Source organism: Triticum aestivum, chromosome 3D (assembly GCF_018294505.1).
Source record: "Triticum aestivum cultivar Chinese Spring chromosome 3D, IWGSC CS RefSeq v2.1, whole genome shotgun sequence".
In the NCBI taxonomy this organism is placed as follows: domain Eukaryota; kingdom Viridiplantae; phylum Streptophyta; class Magnoliopsida; order Poales; family Poaceae; genus Triticum; species Triticum aestivum.
Window position 1 is genome coordinate 543,832,718 of NC_057802.1, and position 6,146 is coordinate 543,838,863.

Below are 6,146 nucleotides of genomic sequence, written 5' to 3' on the forward strand. Positions count from 1 at the left end.
GGGTGCTGCCTCCTTTAGGCAAATCAATCGGCTTTTTTTTACTGTTTTCCCCGCATCGCGGGCCGTGGAGTCCCTCCCCAGCTGCGCTTCCTCAAAATAATGCCCGAACAAATTCTCGGAGCAGTACGCCACCCGCTCCGACACTGGGGAGGCGCGGCGATAGAACCATGGTTTCCCGGCTGTCGACACGCGCCGGAAACCACTCGGCTAACAATGGTTTGGTGATTACCTAGTTGGGTGCTGCCTCCTTTAGGCAAATCAATCGGCTTTTTTTTAATGTTTTCCCCTTTTTTTTCGTTTTTTCTGTCTCCATTGCTTTTCTAAATGGTTTTATTCCTTCCTTACCAGGTTTCCACAGGTTTTCTTGTTTTTTCTTTGTTCTTCTCCATTTTTTCTTTGGTTTCCTTTTTTCTTCTGCATTTCTGTTTGGTTTTCTTTTTCCTTCTCCATTTTTGTTTTTCCTTTGTTTTTTCTTATGTTTGTTTTCACTTTCACTCTACATTTTTGTACATGTCAAAAACATTTTTTTATACACGTTCAACATTGTCCAAACGCTATTTCAACATTTTTCTAAAAACTTGTTCAAATTTTCATAGTTATTAAAAAAACAAAAGCTTGATCAACATTTTTAATACTTGTTAACATTTTTCATATACTCGTTAACATTTTTCAAATACTTATTCAACATTTTTAAATACTTGTTCAACATTTTTCAAATTCTTGCTATGTGCCTCAAAGCTCCGCTTTTGCCTGATCCAATGCTCATGGGTTCGGAGGCGGTGCCACCCTTCGACGGCAGATGCAGCCCCGCCAACCCCCTTCCGACATGGTGACTCCGACCGGCGTTAGCTTCCTTATCTTCGTTTATAGATACGGTGGCTATGGGATTGCTCAGTCTCAGGCCAGGGAGAAATCCCTGCTCGTCTTGCCGATGCTGGCAACGGCGGCGTCTGCGGATGTCATTTCCTTCTTGGACGCCGATTTTTTATTAATAGTAAATGACAATTCTGGAATTCCGAAACTGGTAAAGGGCCCGTGGAAATTGTAAAAATAGGAAGGACGCCATAAATAACAGTGTCCAGGGTGGACTCTGTTGCTAACAGCGTCCAGGTCTGGATGCTAGTATGGATGGCGTCCAGCTATGTCCTTCCATTGGTGTTCTGATTAGGCTTAATCGAGTCGTTTTCCACTTATAGATAGAAGTTTCATGACTTAGAGCATCTCTAGTGAACACCTTAAAAATTGACCCTTAAAAATATGCATAAGGGGCACTGTAAACCATTTTTACGGTGCAAAATTGTCCCAGACATTGTAGCTCATTTTTTTCTTTTTTTTCCTTTTTCTCCGGTCCCGGCAGAGCACGTCTCCGGCCATGGCGTGCCTTGCCCCGAAGCCCCGGCTCCGCCTGCGTCGCCCTGCCTCGCCCCGGCGCCGCCCGCCGCGACCGCGCGCTCCCTGGCGCGCCTTCCCGTCCCCGGTTGAGCCCGACACCGCCCGCCGCCGCGCGCACGCTCCCCGGCATGGCCGCACGAACTCCTCGGCACCCTCGCTCCCGGCGTGGCCACGCAAGCTCCCCGCCGCCGCGCGCGACCCGCCCCTCCCCCGCCCTTCTCTGGCACCGCCTCGCCCTGATTCGGGCCGCCGGTGGCCTGCTCCGCCCTGCCCGTGGATGGCCTCGCCTCGGCAGTGGAGGTCGAGCCGGCCGCAATTCGGACCGGCGGCGGCAAATTCCAGCGTGCTGCGGCTTCTTCTGACGTGCGGCGACGGATTCCGGTGAGTTCTGGGTAGATTCCGGCCAGTTCCGCGGCAGCGCGTCTGCTCCAATGAGGTTTGACCGGTTTACAGGCTGAACTGTATACTGCCTTCAAAACTGTACATTTGAGGTTTTCGCGAATGGATTTGGTAATTGGCTAGTTTATGAGAATAGATAAGTAGACCTTGAGTCGGCGGCCGCGCTTTTGCCTCTACATGCCGGTGCACTGCTGCCAGTACTTCTGAGCATGGCGTGCCAGCGTCGTAGCTCAATGTGAACCTACCGCACGGCTGGCACCTCAACCTCGCTAGGGTTCCGGTGCCGGCTCTGCTTGCCTTAGGCCGCACGTAGCTGAAGAAGATCCACCGCTGCCCGTGCTCTACTACCGCCGACCTTTGCCGCGACCCAACGTACGTGACGGATTCGCCAAAGGGGGATGCGTGGTTCGCCACCGAGAACAACCAGCATTGCCGGTAGTCCTTCGAGTGTGAGTCCGGTGCACCACGCGCACTCGTCGCTCCACCTCCACTGCCGGTCGTGGCAGGCGGAGCAGCAGCTGGCAGCCTTCCAGCAAGCGTTCTCCAGGATGGTGGCGTCAGTCTACGTCGACCTGACCAAGGAGGAGGAGGAGGACAACGATGATGCTACCTAGATCTACCGCCCGCCGCTGACTGTTTTCATAGTTTTCATTTAATTTTTTAGATTTAATTAATATAAATAGGCCTTCTTTTGGCTGTTTTATTTTTTAAAATTTCCAAAAGCTAGCGCAAATGTGAAATGCTTCTGACCGTGTTGGACGCACCTACGAACCGACAGACAAAAACAAACACCGGCGTCCACCTGACCAACCCAAATGAACAAAGAAAGGAGAAAATCCGTGTCAATTTGGAAGGTTACACGTAGGCCAAGTTCAGCACACAGGACGCTGCTAACAATAGCGTCCGGGTGTGGACGTGGTTCGCAACAGCGGCCAAGCTTGGACGCTACTAATCATTGCGTCCTTCCTATTTTTCAAAATTCCAACTTATCGTTACTAGTTTCAGAATTACAGAATTAAAATTTATTATTAATAAAAAATCGGTCTTGGACGCGTTGTCAAGGCCCTCGACTACGCCCCTCTTTGAGCTCAGGGGAAACCCTAGGTCCGGTTTCTCCGGACTAGATGGTGACGACGTCGTCCTCCTTCTTGAAGGCGCCATCTTGCTCGCTCGCGGTGTCCTCGGTTTTGGTTCCCGAGATGTTGGTGCTCTTGTTGGTCTGGCGTTGCCGCTCTTGGTTCGGGCTTGGTAGGTTTAGCTGTGATGTATCCTCTCTTCGGGCCGAGCATCCCTTATCTTTCTGCTCCACGCACCATGTTCACGCCTGCCTGCGTTCGTGTCATGTGTTGTACCCCTATCTGTACTCATTCCATTTCTTCTATCAATGCAATGATACGCAAGCTTTGCATATTCGCGAAAAGAATTTTTCAAATTCTTGCTATGTGCCTGAAAAGTCGGCACGAAATCAAAGCCAGGGAAATTAGACTGGCTTTCAGAGCAACCCGAAGCAGTTGAACAGTGGACAATATCACGTCTTCGCAACCAGCACTTGCAAACACGACCGCAAACTTCATAAACGAGCCGTCAACATGGTTGAGTCGGCTGTTCCCGAATATCTGAACTGGTTCGAGCAGCCCATCGTTTGGAGTTATGATGTTCATCCTCCTCAAGTCGAGAATCCGGGTTGTCTTGCCTTGGTGGTAGCGCCTCAAGTCGGCGGTTATAAACTCACTAAGGTGCTTATGGATGGCAGCAGTATCAACATCCTCTATTATGAACTTTTAAGCGGATGAATCTATCCGAAAAACAGCGCCAGCCATCTTCCACATTGTTTCATGAGATCGTTCCTAGAAAGTCTGCTTACCCTATTGGCAAGATTAAGCTGGAAGTTGTGTTTGGCACTAAGTTTAATTACAGATTAGAGTTCCTGACGTTTGAGGTGGTCAAGATCAAAAGTCCATATCATGCCCTATTCGAACGGCCGGCTTATGCTCATTTTATGGCATGACCTTGTTATGTTTATCTGAAACTCAAGATGTTTGGACCATGTGGTACCATCACAGTCAATGGTGACAGGAAAATTGCGCTCCAATGCGAGGAAGGAGGTGCAGCTTATGCCGAATCTGCCTGTGCGGCCGAGTAGTTGAAATTTTATCAAGACAATGTTGATCCGGCAGATATGACATCTCTGAAAAAGCACACTACCGAGTCAGATCCCCAGCTCAAATTCCAGTCGGCTGAGGATACTAAGCAAGTTGATTTCACCCCTAGTGATTGGTGTGAGCAATTCATCATCGGGGCCAATATGGATCCCAAATAGGAAAACACGCTCATCGAGTTCATCCGTGAGAATCAAGACATCGTTGCATGGAAACCTTCTAACATGCCTGGAGTACCGAGAGAACTCGCTGAGCACCACCTCAATGTGGATCCTAAGATGAAACCTGTCCAGCAATACCTCCGTCGTTTTAACAAGGAGAGACGCAAAGCCATTGGTGAAGAAGTGGCCCGGCTCCTAGCAGCCGGGTTCATCATTGAAGTTTTTCATCCTGAGTGGTTGGCTAACCCAGTGCTTGTTCTGAAGAAAAAGGTACTTGGCGGATGTGTGTTGTCACCTCTCGCCGATTACCCCCACCTATATCTGCATGTATGACCCGCCATCGAGAGTGCCTAGAGACCGGAGACAGAAGCCGTGGGGGAAATGCTGGTGAACTAGTACATAGCGCCCCGGATATTCATGCCTTTAGAGACAGCCCGAACTAACATGACGTCCAATATCCCTAGATCCATCATCAGGGATACCATGTGCGAACAAGACAATGCTTTCAAAAGGGAGAACGATGCGATGCCATCGTCTGGTCTGAAGGACCAAACCTAGGGTTTCCCCCAGTGGTCGAAGAGGGGCACAGATAAATGTCGTGGCAATGCCTCTAAGAAGGGGACGACACTCGTGAGTGTTGTCGCTACCAGCATTGGCAAGCTGAGTAGGGATTTCTCCCTGACCTGAGTCCAAGCAATCTCACATCCATCGGAACAAGATCCGAAGACAAGAAAATCAAGTCATTAGTCAGAACCGCCACCACAAGAAGGGGAGTTGCACTGGCCCCGCCGGACACGCGGGCCTTGGATATGGCAGAGGACGGGGCAAGGAGGTGAATATGGTTGGGAAGCGGCAGGGCGGTAAGGGATGTAGAAGGATGCAATAGCGACCAGTGATGTCGTCGAGTCAGGAACCAGAGGGAACGCAGAGCTGGGCCCTCGGGGCCAAAGCCATCAAGATGTCGATGAGCCAAGATAAATTAGATATGCCCCTTTGGGTATTTTTATATTAGTGTAGATGTATAGATCTCTCACCATCTTCTTTGATAGAAATGTTATTCTCTCTTTTACTGACATTTGCTTAGCAGGGTCTCTAACTCTCTATAGCAGCCAGTCTACACTTCGCCTCCTCTTTTCTGCTAATATAACTCATTCATTTCACAAATTTAGGCCAGTAAACACTACTGCAGGATGCTCCTAACGTGACACTACAATCAGAGACCCTTCGACAAACTGCGTACGATGCATTAATCACAAATGGTGTTGTAAGAAAACCGTCACCAATAATACGAACTGTTTGCGATGGCAGAGACATCCAACATAATTCAGATTAGAGTTGCGTGTGCGATACGTGGCATATAGTTGATCCATGCGAACTGTTTGCGATGAGCATAACAATAGAAACGGTCAACCAGATGAAGGTGTGTGCGTTATACGGCATACAACTCACTCGGATGAACTGTTTGCGATGAGCCAAGACAACAAAAATGGTTCAACTTCACAAAATGTGTGTGATACATGGCAAACAGGTCCTTAATCAGAAATGTGTGCGAAGACCGATAATAACACAGACGATTGCTGCTAATAAGCCATGTGTGTTGTGGGCAAACGCTTGCTGGTATACAATTGTCAGCGATTCAAGAAATCATCACCGACGGGTTCCTTAGTTTAGTGTGTGTGCGATGTGATGAGCCAAGATTACATAAGTGACTAGTACACACATGACATTTGCACACACCAAAGTAAACAATAACTGTTGGGAAACGTAGTAGAAAACAAAAAAATTCGCCCTACGATCACCCAGGAACAATATGAAGATGCATGATACGTCTCCAACGTATCTATAATTTATGAAGTATTCATGCTGTTATTTTATCATTCTTGGATGTTTTACAATCATTTTATAGCAAATTTATATCATTTTTTGGGACTAACCTATTGACCCAGTGCCCAGTGCCAGTTGCTGTTTTTTGCTTGTTTTTTACATCGCAAAAAATCAATACCAAACAGAGTCAAAACGCAACGAAACTCCACGG